Raw genomic sequence first — 12,630 nt, forward strand, 5'->3', positions numbered from 1 at the left:
TGTCTGGCGGTAAGTTTGTCAGAGCCCGTTTCCAAGGCTGGGAGGCCGATGGCAGGCAGTGATTTCTGTGAATGGGGTAGAGAGGAAGGAAGAAACGGAACTGGTTGATTCGTGACAAACACTTTGGTCGGTGATTCCTCTTGCTTTCTCCTTGCCCACCTCCCAACACGGCTGCTGAAAAGGCGAGGTGCTCCTTTGTCTGGCCACCCTTGCAGCTCGGAGTCCATGAGACCCCCTTCTGTCCAAACAGATGCAAGGCGAAGGGACTTCTGGGAAAGATTCTTGTTCCTGGATGAAAGGAGAAGGCATGTTCTTTTCTCTTGCCATCTGGACGGACCCTGTACTTCGTCACTTGTAGAAGGCCATGTGAAGATTTGCTGTCTGTAGGTGAGCAACCGTTTGGTGACCATGAAGCATCAAAACTACAGATGTTGGAGCAGAAAGACAAGACATTGAGCCACCAACTTACCTGGAAACACCTGCCTCTAAACAGCGTATTAAGTTTACAACAAATGTCCTTTCTTAACAGGTAAATTGTTCCATCCAGCTCTAGTTCTCTGCACCTAAAAGAATACATACTGACTCAGATTAAGCACTGGGACATAAAAAATTTTAGGAGATCTAAAAATATGACAAAAGTTACTCAGGATCAACGCAAACGTAACAGCCAAATCCGTGAATAACCAGCCTAAAACAGCATGTTCATTCATGGAAACGTTTACGTGGCAGAGTAAGGACCATCTGGGATTCCAGGCTTCCTCAGCCTCAGGGTCAATTTAGAATCAATGCCAGACTTCTCCAGAAGGAATGTCAAAATGCTCCGTTCACAGAGAAAGTGCATACTCCCCCGACAGGCACTGCCCTAAGAGCAAGGAAATTGTGAGAATCGTTTCATGCATTTATAGAGCAAACATCTCTGGAGAAATTGATAATTTCATTTTGTTTTAATAATAATTAATCTTTGCAATATCCTGGTGTGGAGGAGAAGGGATAAAGGATAATTGCTACAATTTAGAGGGAAAAAGACACAAAGAACATGAAATGAAATGATTACCTTTAAACCACAGTCACAGAGCAGCCCCATGTAGAGACAGCCAGTGAGCCAGTGGAGGTTACAGTCCAGATATCTTAAATCCCAGTCTAGCCTCTGTCCCTCGGGCATTTTCCTGATGACGCAGATGATCCAGATGAATCACTCAGTCCCTTGCACCTCCCAGAAACGAGGCTAGGATACAGAGAGAACACAGACGAAAACAGCAAGTCAAACCTGCTCTTTTGAATCATTGTAATGAAAGCACTCTAGTCATTTTTTTGACTCTACACATTTGGAATTAAAAAAAAAAAACAGAAAAGGAGAATAAAGTATAAGGAAAGCATTGATACAAGGGAAGATACAAGAACACTCCAAACATATATTTTCAAATAATGTCTACAAAGTAAGCAACAATGGAGTACTGAGGAGTATCAGAGAGGGAAGAAATATTTTAGAAACATATTAAGTATTATTTCAGAGTTAACTAAAGTTGTCGGCATTTTATTTTCATTTGTTAATAAGGCATACAACGACTCTTTCGAAAGAACGTGAGGTGGCTGCAAATGAAGTCAACATAAACCAGAGAACGTTTGGAGTATAAATAACACCACCAGGGCACAAACCCCTGTCCCGCCACACATGGCCACACGACTCCACCTCTCACTGCCTCAAGCCAACTGACCAAGTTCACTGTGGGAACAGTCATGGCACCAGCCTCAATGCCTCTTACCTCATTTAAGATTAATTTTTCTGGGACAGCTCAGAGAACACCAAGCAGGATAAATACATAGATAGACACACCTAGACATACCATTTTCAAACGACAGAGAATCACGGGTAGAGAGAAAATCCTGAAAGAAGTTTGGGGGAGCGGGGGGGACACCTTATCTATAGAGTTATGAAGATAATAATGACATGTGACTCTCCTCGGCAACCATCCAGCAGGACGAGAGGAAAGAGGCAGATCCAAAGGGCTGGGAGAAAAAGTCCACCAAACTAAAATTCTGTGCCCTGAGACATGATCCTTCAGAAGCGAAAAACAAATAAAGACTTTCTCAGACAAACAAAGATTGAGGAAATTGGTTAACCACAAACCAGCCTTGCAAGAAATGTTGAAAGAAGGTCTTTAGAGAGAAGAAAAATAACGTAAGTCAGAAACTCGGATCTATGTAAAGACGGAGCCTCCAAGAAGGAATAAGTGAAGGTAAAATAAAAAGGGTTCATTTTTCTTATTCCTAATCGATCTACGAGATAACAGTTGGTTCAAAATAATAACAACAATAATGGATTCGCTCACGCATTCGTATGTGTATGCATATGCCTATGCATGCGTGTATACAAATGAAATAAATGACTGTGGTAACACAGGGTTGGGAAGGAGGAATTAGGATTATTTTGTTTTTATAAAGTACTGACGCTGCTGGTGAAATGATGCTGTGTTATTAAAAGTTGGACTTGGGTTAGTTGTGAGTGTATATTATAAATTCTAGACCAATCACTTAAAAGAAAAAAAAAAAGGATAATCGATATGCTAAGAAAAGAGAGAAAATGGAATCATAGACAATGTTCACTTAAACCAAAAAAGTCAGTCAAGGAGCAGAAGACAAGAATAAGAACGAAGAAAAGGATGGCAAATAGAAAACAGTAATGAATATGGTAGATATTGATCCCACTGCATCGATAATCACTTTGACCATCAGTGGTCTAATGCGCCAATTAAGACAGAGACTGATCAGAGTAGATCAAAAAACGATACAACTATATGTCGCCTACTAGAAACTCACTTTAATCATAAAGATACATAGTGACTAAAAGTAAATGAATATGGAGTTATCTAAAGTTTGTAGAACAGTGCCTGGCCCACAGGAAATACTCTATAGTTGTTTATAATCATTAGAAGAATCAAATAATATAATAAACAGAGTTATAAAATATATTCACATGCACATGGATTTAACATAAACATTGAAAGATTTAAAGAATCGATCAGATCTTAGGACATTAAAGACATTTCAATAGATTCTAAAGATTACACAATATAGAACATTCTCTGGCTACAGTGCTGTAAGTAACCGTGAATTTTTTTTAATTGGTCAGATTTAAACACCTGCTCTCCTCCGCCCAGTCCACCATCACTGGATCAGATATCTTGTTTCATGGAGATTGGGGGGTTCACTGGTTATTGGTGGTAGTTTTTCTGCCACGAAGACATGAGAAATATCCCTACTTTCTTTTTTAAGCAAGATAGTTGGACTTGAAGACCTCGAGCTCCCGATTTCCATGCCTAGGGAAGAACTACCTTGTTCGAGACGCGTCAGGGGAAACAAGCTTGCTCAGAGGGTAAGAGAAGGGTGATGCGCATCTGGAGCTCCTGTGGGCGGGGGCCCTGGCTGCGCTGGCTCCTGGGCCCCCAGTGGAGAGCTGAGCACCATGCATCCTGGAGTTTCAGCCAAGACCACGAGGCCAGATTGGACATTGTGGATGTGGAAGCCATCATGACACGCCGCCTTCCAAAAAATACTGCTGTGTCATCTACTATTACATAACAAACTACCCCAAAACGTTAAATCGCTGCTGACTTAGGACAAAACCATTTTCCTATAGCTCACGGCTTCGTGGGGCTGGAATATGGGGAGGAACCAGCTGGGCGAGTCTCCCGTTCTGTGTGGGGTTGGAGAGATGACGCTGGTGTCCGACTGGCAGCTGGGCCACCCTGGTACCAGGATGGCTTTGTGCAGGCGAAGCCTCATGCACACCTGCCCAGGCGGAGGACCGGGCGGAGCCGGCCCGGCTGAGTCCGCTGAGCGCAGCACCACGTGGCCTTTCAGCATGTGCTGATGGCGATGACAGTGTGGCCAGGCATCGCACCGGTGGCTCAGGACCCCAGGTGCAAATAAGGCAGAAGAGTATGGTCTTTCATAATCCAGCCCCAAATGTCACCAATGTCACATCTACTGTTTACAGGTGGAAGCAGTCACGAACCAGCCTAGGGAAGAGGGGAGGGCACACAACCCTTCCTCTGGATAGTGTGAGTGCCCAAAAGTTTGCAGCCATGACTTTAAAACACCTCAACTCCGCAGACCTGGGCTTAGACCACGGGGAGCATCCAAAATGGACTGGAGATCAGGAGTCCGTCCCCAATTCCACAGACCGCAGAAGCCACCAGAATTCGTGGATAATGAGCCTGATGGAAGGGGAGCCAGAAAGAGGCTGACTCTCGGTTCCGTTACCTGTTTTTAATCAAATAACTATTTTAATTAATAGCTACCAATTCTTATTTTACTAAAGCTTTTAAACTGTTTTATATTTAAAACAAATTTATTCGTGTAAAAAGTAAAATAGTTCCACAGAGCTTAAAAAAACTCTCTTCCTCACTGTGCCTCTTCCTTACTATATTCGTTTTCTATTGGCTGCAGGAACAAATACTGCAAACAGTGGCTTCGACCCACACAAATCCATTATCTCGCAGCTTTGCAGATCACAGTCCAGCACAGGTCCCACCAGGCTAAAATCCCCATGCGCCCAGGGCAGCGTTCCTTTCTCTAGGCTCTGGGGGAGAATCCATTTCCTTGCTCCTTCGAGCCGTTGGCAGAATTTCCCTCCTTGAGTTTGTAGAACTGAGTTCCTGTTTCTTTGATGGCGGTTGTTCTCCACTTCTGGAGGCCACCCACATTCCTGGGGCCATAGGTCCCGTGCCTCGTCTTCAAAGCCAGCAATGGCCAGTCAGGCCCCCCTCACACCTCCCATCTCTCCTGTCTCTGCTGTGCTCACATCTCTGACTTCAGCCAGGAAAGGTTTTCTGTTGTCAAAGGTTTGCGTGATTAGATTGCATCCACTTAAATAAGCCAGAAAAGTCTCCCAGTCTCAAAATCTTTAATTAAATCCCATCTGCAAAGTTCCTTTCTCCACATAACCTAACACATTTATATGTTCCGGGGGTCAGGGGATGAACGTCTGCAGGCTCTCCCCACCACACCCACTGTCCCTATCCCAACCCCAAAGTCTTTTTTTGCTGTATTTCCAATATATACTAGTATTTCTGAATTTTCTTGTTTAGTTTAAGCCTTAACATTAAGAAGATAATGACTTCACTCTTTTCCGTGGCCCCATGTTCACATGTACCCACTTCTCCCAGTAGAGTTAGAGTTTCATCACAATTTTCTGTGAAATCATTATCCAGGTGCTTACATTATTGTAAGCGAGTAAATATTGTTATCACTGAAACACATACTATGCTATGACTTTTTTCCTTGTCTAACTGCAGTCATTATTTGTCGCATCTCTTTCATTACTCAATTGTTCTATATCGATCATCTTTGAAGTTTTCATCAGAATTGGAAGTCGCTTCTCAAGACATTCAAACACAGCAGATAATCCATCTATTTTTTTCCCTCTTTTCTGGAAAACATCCCTCCTTATTCCCTTTCATTGGAACTCGGATCGACTGCTCTCGAATCTACTGGAGCCACTGGCCTGGAGATATTCTTTTAGTATTACTTCCAGGATCCCCTTTACATTTCTCCAACGTTGAGGATCACCTGTCTCTTGGTGGACTCCCTCTTTTTGCTGGAGCGCATTCTCTAGTAGCAGTTTGAGAAAAGGTGCATGATTATGTCTTAGTTTGCATGTCTTAAAATGTTTTCACTCTACTCTCACATTCGTTTAATGCTTAGGTCCTACATAGTATGCTGGGTTAGAAGTCTTTCTCCCCCATTTCCAAAGCAACATTGAGATGTGAGTGAGGATGGTGCAGAGAGTGGTCTATGTGGCATCCTGTAGCAATGGAGTGACAGAGAAGGACATTTCACATCCTCATTCCATCCTAGAGAACAGAGGTAAAAGTGGCTGAATTTGTGATTCTGATGTTCAATAATCAAAATTTCTCTAGTCTACAATACTGAAATATGATTATCAGTGATGACAGGTTTCCTTTTTCTTTTTCGATTCATATTGAAAACTTGGTCCCTTTTGCAACATATGAAGAATTTTTAAGATAAACATTATAGATTTTTTAAGATAAACAGTATAGATTTTTTTAAGACAACGATTTTTAAGGATTTGAGATGAGAAAGACTTCTAATCCCCTGTATCTCTATTGTGACCAATTTTGGCATATGTACCTGCTAATGAAAATTTATTATTAATTTTAGCAAACTTTTAAAGAAAGTAATCAAGTCCTAGATACTAGATATTATGGCAATATTATAACCTTACTTTCCAGGGTTTTGTAATCTCTCTGTGGAGACCAGACAGTTATAGAGTGAGCAGTTAAGCAGTCTGATTAAATGCTAAAATGAGAGCTATGAACACACACTAATCCATTCACAATCGTGACAGACTTAGGCTAGGAGGAAATTTGCTCCATAACTTTATCCTGTCATTTATTTAGATGAAAATAACATTTACTAAGCTGTAAGTCTGTGAGATATGCAATTGAAAAATTCATACTAAAATTCAAACAGATTACCTTAATACATATCCCACCTGTGTGCCCAAGCATATTCATTTCCAGCACAAGTTCCGAATAGAAATAAACGTTATGATATTAAAATTGAATTTTTACCCTAAGGCTAACATGGAAATGAAATCAAAAAAAAAAAAAAAAAAAGTACATGTATTTCTTTTACCCAGAGTTTTACTTAAGAGTTTTTAGTTATTTGAACATTGAAGCCTCTTCCATTTTCATTTCCTCTCAGAACACTAGAAATAGATTGCCACCCTGTCACCCTGCCTTATCAGCCTGCTCTTATAGAGAAATCCTTTCCACTGAGACGGTTTAACCAAGGCTAAAAAATCCAAGGTTCTGTCAATTAAGGATAAAGTCTAGCAATTTAGTAGTTGATAAATGTTACATATTTAATGTGCTTAGATGAACTCTTTCATGCCTTGAGCTAATAACTCAAATTAATTAAATTATTAATTTAGTTAAATGCAGAATTTACAGTTCATCTTCCTTTCACATGGCAAACATGGATAGCTTGAAAAGCCACAAATGTGAAGAAACAATATAAATCTGCGGGCACTTCAGTATATAAAGCAGAACGGGTGGAAAAAATCAATATTCTGTTCAAATTGTCCTAAAAAGTTAAGTTCAGATTTCCCTGGTTGGCATTGGCTGAATTTCTGGATTCCACCCATTGTCTTTAAATTCAAAACAGTAAAAAACTACTTCCTCAGAAGTAGCAAAAAAAAAGGAAAAGAAAACTAAATCACTTTTTTAAAAGTGACCAAAACCAACCACCAACCATCAGAATTTGAGTGAGATCTTGAAGGCATAAATATAAACTCCTATATAGCACACCTTAGCTGTACATTCCAAGCGAAGCCTCCAAAAATTACACGGTTTCTAATAAGTGAATTTCCTTCATATTTTTCCCATAATCAAAGGATATAGATCAAAGTTTGGTTTCCCCATCTGTTGCTTGAGGAAGAGGCGTTCTCACATGAAAATGAGGCCGTTGCCTAGGTAAATTGAGAGACCAGCTGAGAAAGTGATCAAAGCCATGAAAATATCATTTCTTAAATTATCTAGGGACATGCAAGCACATTTTATTGAGAGTCTTAAGGTCACTACAGAAAAAGAGTACTGATTTGTACGTTTGCCATATTTTTTTCATTTAAATGGCTGTATTTGGAAATCCATAAGAAAAAGCAGGGCTGTACCAAAGGAAGGAGAGGTTGCAGATCTCTACCTTTAGTGGAATAGTTTCGGCAACTGAAATTACCTTTTACTTTTATTCACACGCAAAGACTGGATGAAATATTTTAGGACTGAATCTCTACCCAAAAGAAATCGATTTCTGTTTGAATAGAGAATTTGGCTAGATACTGTAACATCATGCACAAGTGCAATACACAATATAAAAATGCTTTTTTGGGAAAGAAAAAGAGGCTGGGTTAGAGTTTGAAAACTCGAGACGGGGGTGTCAGGGACAGAGCAAAAGCAAATTAATTACGGGATGATTTCCATCCAAACAAGATTCCTCTGATGATAAAAGGAAAGAAAGTTCTTAAACAACCAAAATACTATTCTAGGGTCATATGCATGACAGACATAGCATTACAACTAAACATTTAACTCAATGGGGAAAAAAATTAAGTTCTAGCCACAGGCAACACTAGGTTCTTAACCTTGTTATAATAATAGAAGTTGTCTTTTTAAGCGATTTAGTGAAGTATTTTCTTTATTTCCATAAATAGGTCAAAGAAACATGCAGTACTTGATATTGATCTATAAAGTAAATGATCTGGGCACAGTGGATTTCCCCTAATTTTTTTAGGGGAAAAAAATTAAAATGGGAAATGTGGATGATATAGGAAATTCTGTGCCAAGGAAATGTTATAGCTATCCTGCAATTCATATAGGTGAATGTTACTAGCTATTGAAAGGTTGTTAGTTACTCTTAAGATATTTCTGAATTTTTAAAAATGTTTTAGTTTAGGTAATATTTATTAAAATTAAAATGTAGTAAAAACCAGTAGTAAAATTCAGATAACCTCCTCTCTCTTTGCTCCTCATCCTACTGCTTCTTAAAAATCAACGACTTTTTAAATTAAGAATGCCAAATAACGTGTTCCTTTTCTTCTCGCTTTACTTTATCCCTTGGCCAGAACAGTTAAAAAAGGCTTTATCCTGACATAATTTTTACATTTTTTTTGGTCTCTGTCAAAACTCGATATGATATAACAGATTTACAAAGTTAATAAATGGGAGTCGGTAGTCACTAATCACCAGAGAAACACAAATTAAAACCACAATGAGATATCAGCTCACACCTGTCAGAATGGCCATCATCAATACATTAAAGACAAAAGTGTTGACGAGGACGCGGAGAAAAGGAAGCCCTCGTGCACTGTTGGTGAGATTGCAAATTGGTGCAGCCACCATGGAAGATAGTTTGGGGGTTCCTCAAAAAATTAAAAATAAAACTACCTTATGACCCAGCAATTCCACTTCCGGGTATTCATCCAAAGAAAACCAACACACTAATTCGAAAAGATCTATGCACCCCTGTGTTCACGGCAGTGCTATTCACAATGGCTAAGACATGCAAGCAACCTAAGTGCCCGACGATAGACAATTGGATAAAGAAGATGTGGTACATATATGCGATGGAATATTACTCGGCCATAAAAAGGTGAAATCTTACCATTTGAGACAACATGAATGGACCTAGAAGGTATCACGCTAAGAAAAATAAGTCAGAGAAAGACAGATACCATGTGATCTCACTTTTATGAGGAATCTAAAGAACAAAATAACGAAACAAAAACAGACACAGACGCATAGATGCAGAGAACGAACTGATGGTTGCCAGATGGGAGGGGAGTTGGGGGCTGGGTGAAAAGGCGAAGGGTTTGCGAAATACAAATTGGTAGTTTTGAAATAGTCACAGGGATGTGAAATACAGCGTAGAGAATAGTCAATAATGCTGTCATAACTCTGTGTGGTGCCAGGTGGGCACTAGACTAATTGAGGGGATCATTTCATAAATTATATAAATGTCCGACCACTATGCTGTTCGCCTGAAACTAATATAAAATATTGAATTGAAAAATTGAAAAATAAAAAATAAAACAAATAAATAAATGGTAGCCAGAGAAAACTATAACAAAACAATTCTGACTAAAAGTGAGATCTCTTAGAGTGAGCAAGGAAAGGAAACTTTTCAATCATTGAACTTTTATCAGCCATTAATGGATTGTTAATTGGAGCGGCTTTTTAAAAAATCACATGGCACTTAAAAGAATTCAAATGTTTTCACATAGTTTTCCAAGGAGTGGTCAACACTGGTTTGCTGTCCCACGTCTGCATTCCAGATTTTTTATGACCTGGGGGAAGAGGGGTGAGTAGACCAGATAATTTCACTATTCCACACACACACAAAAATCTAAGTATGCCTATAGTGAGTGAGTGACCTTACAGGATCACCCCAGAAGAATGAACTTGAAAGGTTTACCGTGGTGTTTAATATGCTTCATATAGTGATCACATTTAATAGAAAAATGTTAGCGGGAAAGGGCTCATTTGCATACATATTTAAAATTGATTAGCATATTTTCTTCATGCATTAACATATCTACCCCGAGGACCCCGCTCTCCCCACGGTGGAGAAGAGCAGGCAGTGTTGGGACTGACTTCCACCTTCCGACCGCAGATGCCACTTGGCCCAGCCTCACCCACCCGAGAAGCCCGCTATTCTGAGTCAAGAATGGACCTGGGACCCAGGTTAAGCGATCCGGAGGTCTGGCTAGAATCTTAGAGGAAAACAACTCCTCCTGTCTGCTGATCGCAAAACTAGGACAATGTGGCTCCCCCGCTGCCAGCAGCTAGGTCCCCTCCCCTGGCCCCCGCGGGGAAGAGCTTGAGAATAAAGCTGACCTCCAGCGACTACAGGTAAAAGAAGAGGGTCTGGATGACATGGAATTACTGGCTCGAGATCCTGAGCCCCTCCCGCCACCTACCATAATATTATCATCTACGACTGGGGGAAGTAAAAGTATTCCCTCAGTGAAGACGGAATAGACTACATTCTCCTCCTTACTCGCCTCCCCGCTACCCAAGATTAGGTCTCATCAAACCCTCTTTCCTTGATGCTCATCTCACTTAAATTGCTTTCAGTCCTGCACGTAATAGCAGCTCAATACTTACTCTCAGAGATTGAAATGATGAAGAATTCATCAGCACCGGACTGTACCATACGGTTAATGAAGGTGAATTAGTAAAATTAGTAACGAAGTAATTCAGAACTGACACTGAGAGATGTCTTTAAAAATGGCTCTGTAATACAGCATCTAATTTTTTCTGAGTACTACATTCAGCTTAAGTATACAACACCCAAGGAAAGTGAGGGTCCCGTGGGGAGCGGAGTCTCGGGGTACACAAAAGGGGCGGGAGATTTTGGGTGTAAAATCCAGCTAAGTTTCACCTGGTGATTTCACTAACTAGATTCTGGGAGAACCCGTTTACTGTAGAGCAGTGGATTCTTCCATGTTTAAAGATATATATCTATGGTTTCCTAGGTAACTGTCACACGCCAGAGCCACTGTTAGGCTGGTAATTTTCTGGGCCCAGTAGTGCTCACCACCTGCAGCCATAAGCAGACACAGTTGGCAAGGAGTATAGTGAGAGAGAGAAGCAGGCTGTGGCAAAGGCAGCAGGTGAACAGTGGCTTCAGAATGACAGTCCTTGATGCAGAGGGCTAGAGGTGCCACCTCTTAAAACTGTTAGGGGCGGGGCGGGGCTAGACAGCAGGTTATTTACACAAGAGACGAGCAGCTCTGCTTAATGAGATTCTTGGGTGTAATTCCATATACTTAAAATGACACTTTATAAATTCACTTGTGACCTAGGCTGGCGTCATCAAGTCCTCGTGTCTATTAGACCCACAGAGCCAAATCAGAGACCTGAAATCGGCCTCGTATAGATCTGTGCTTCCTAGAATGTTCTTGGTGTGGGGAAATCTGTGTCACATGATCAAAAAGTAAGAGTTTCCTTTTTGAGATTTACACTTGCAAGCCAGCTACCAAGGACAGGATTTGATGGCCCAAAATGACCGGTAGGCAAAGTAACTGGTCCTTTTCCGAAACCCTGTGAAACAATCCCTTCTCTGGCCAGCCTCTCGTTGGCGTTTACAACCTGAGGGAGCCTGTCCCAAGAGGGCCCTTCTCTGATTCTTCCGGAAGAGGTGCAGGGAGAATGCAGCTTATGACAAAAGTCACTCCAGGAGTCGGGCTACGAAACCCTCCTGTAGCACTCCACTCCATGTCAGAGTCAGGCTGCTGCGTGACCAGCGGACCTAGACTCGGGGACCGAGGGAACAAAGCTGCCGGTGCAAAAACATCCTTTAGCGAGACCCGTCACGCAAAAACGGGAAGGAGACTGGAAGAGTCAAATTCTTGAAAAAGATGTTTCAGAAGGTTAGGAAACCCTTAAAACTGAAAGTTGCAATGTGAAAAAGCTAAAAGATTTAAAGTTTTTTTTTTTTTTTAAACAAAGAAGTTTAAGTGAAGCTAGATCTGAAAGAAAGCAAAGCTAGACTGGCGGTTAAAATAGCAGATAGTAAGGACTAAATTCACATGACACGACCTTGAGAAGCCTGCCCGCTCTCTTCTTTCCCAGGATGCCACAGTTCATGAGCACCACCATCGGCAGATAAGGAGGGCATTAAAACTGAAGATGATGCTGTCAAAAATGGTACCAGCTCTGGAACATCAGAACGTCATGCTATTTGGGCTCTATTACAGTCAAAATGTGTGCTATATCCTGAACACGGTCATTTTTAAATTCACCTCTGAATTGGCTAGGATGAAAGAGGCCATGTTAAAAAGAGAACATTTGAAAATGAACATGTCACCCAAAGTGGTGTTTAAGAACTTTAAAGCGCATCATCAAATTCGATGGATGAGAAATCATTCTAACCTATGAATTTCTGACTTCTACACATTTTGATAACCTACAAAATGCTATTCATCAGAGATATGTTTTTTAAAATGTCACAATCCAACAGTTTATCACTCAGCCCAATCTCTTCCGTGAGGCTTGAGGGCCGTGTTAACTTTAGCTGGCCCTTTTCAGAGGTGCTGCCAGCTCACCC

The sequence above is a fragment of the Pteropus medius genome, unplaced genomic scaffold (genome assembly GCF_902729225.1).
Source record: "Pteropus medius unplaced genomic scaffold, Ma_sr-lr_union100, whole genome shotgun sequence".
NCBI lineage: Eukaryota > Metazoa > Chordata > Mammalia > Chiroptera > Pteropodidae > Pteropus > Pteropus medius.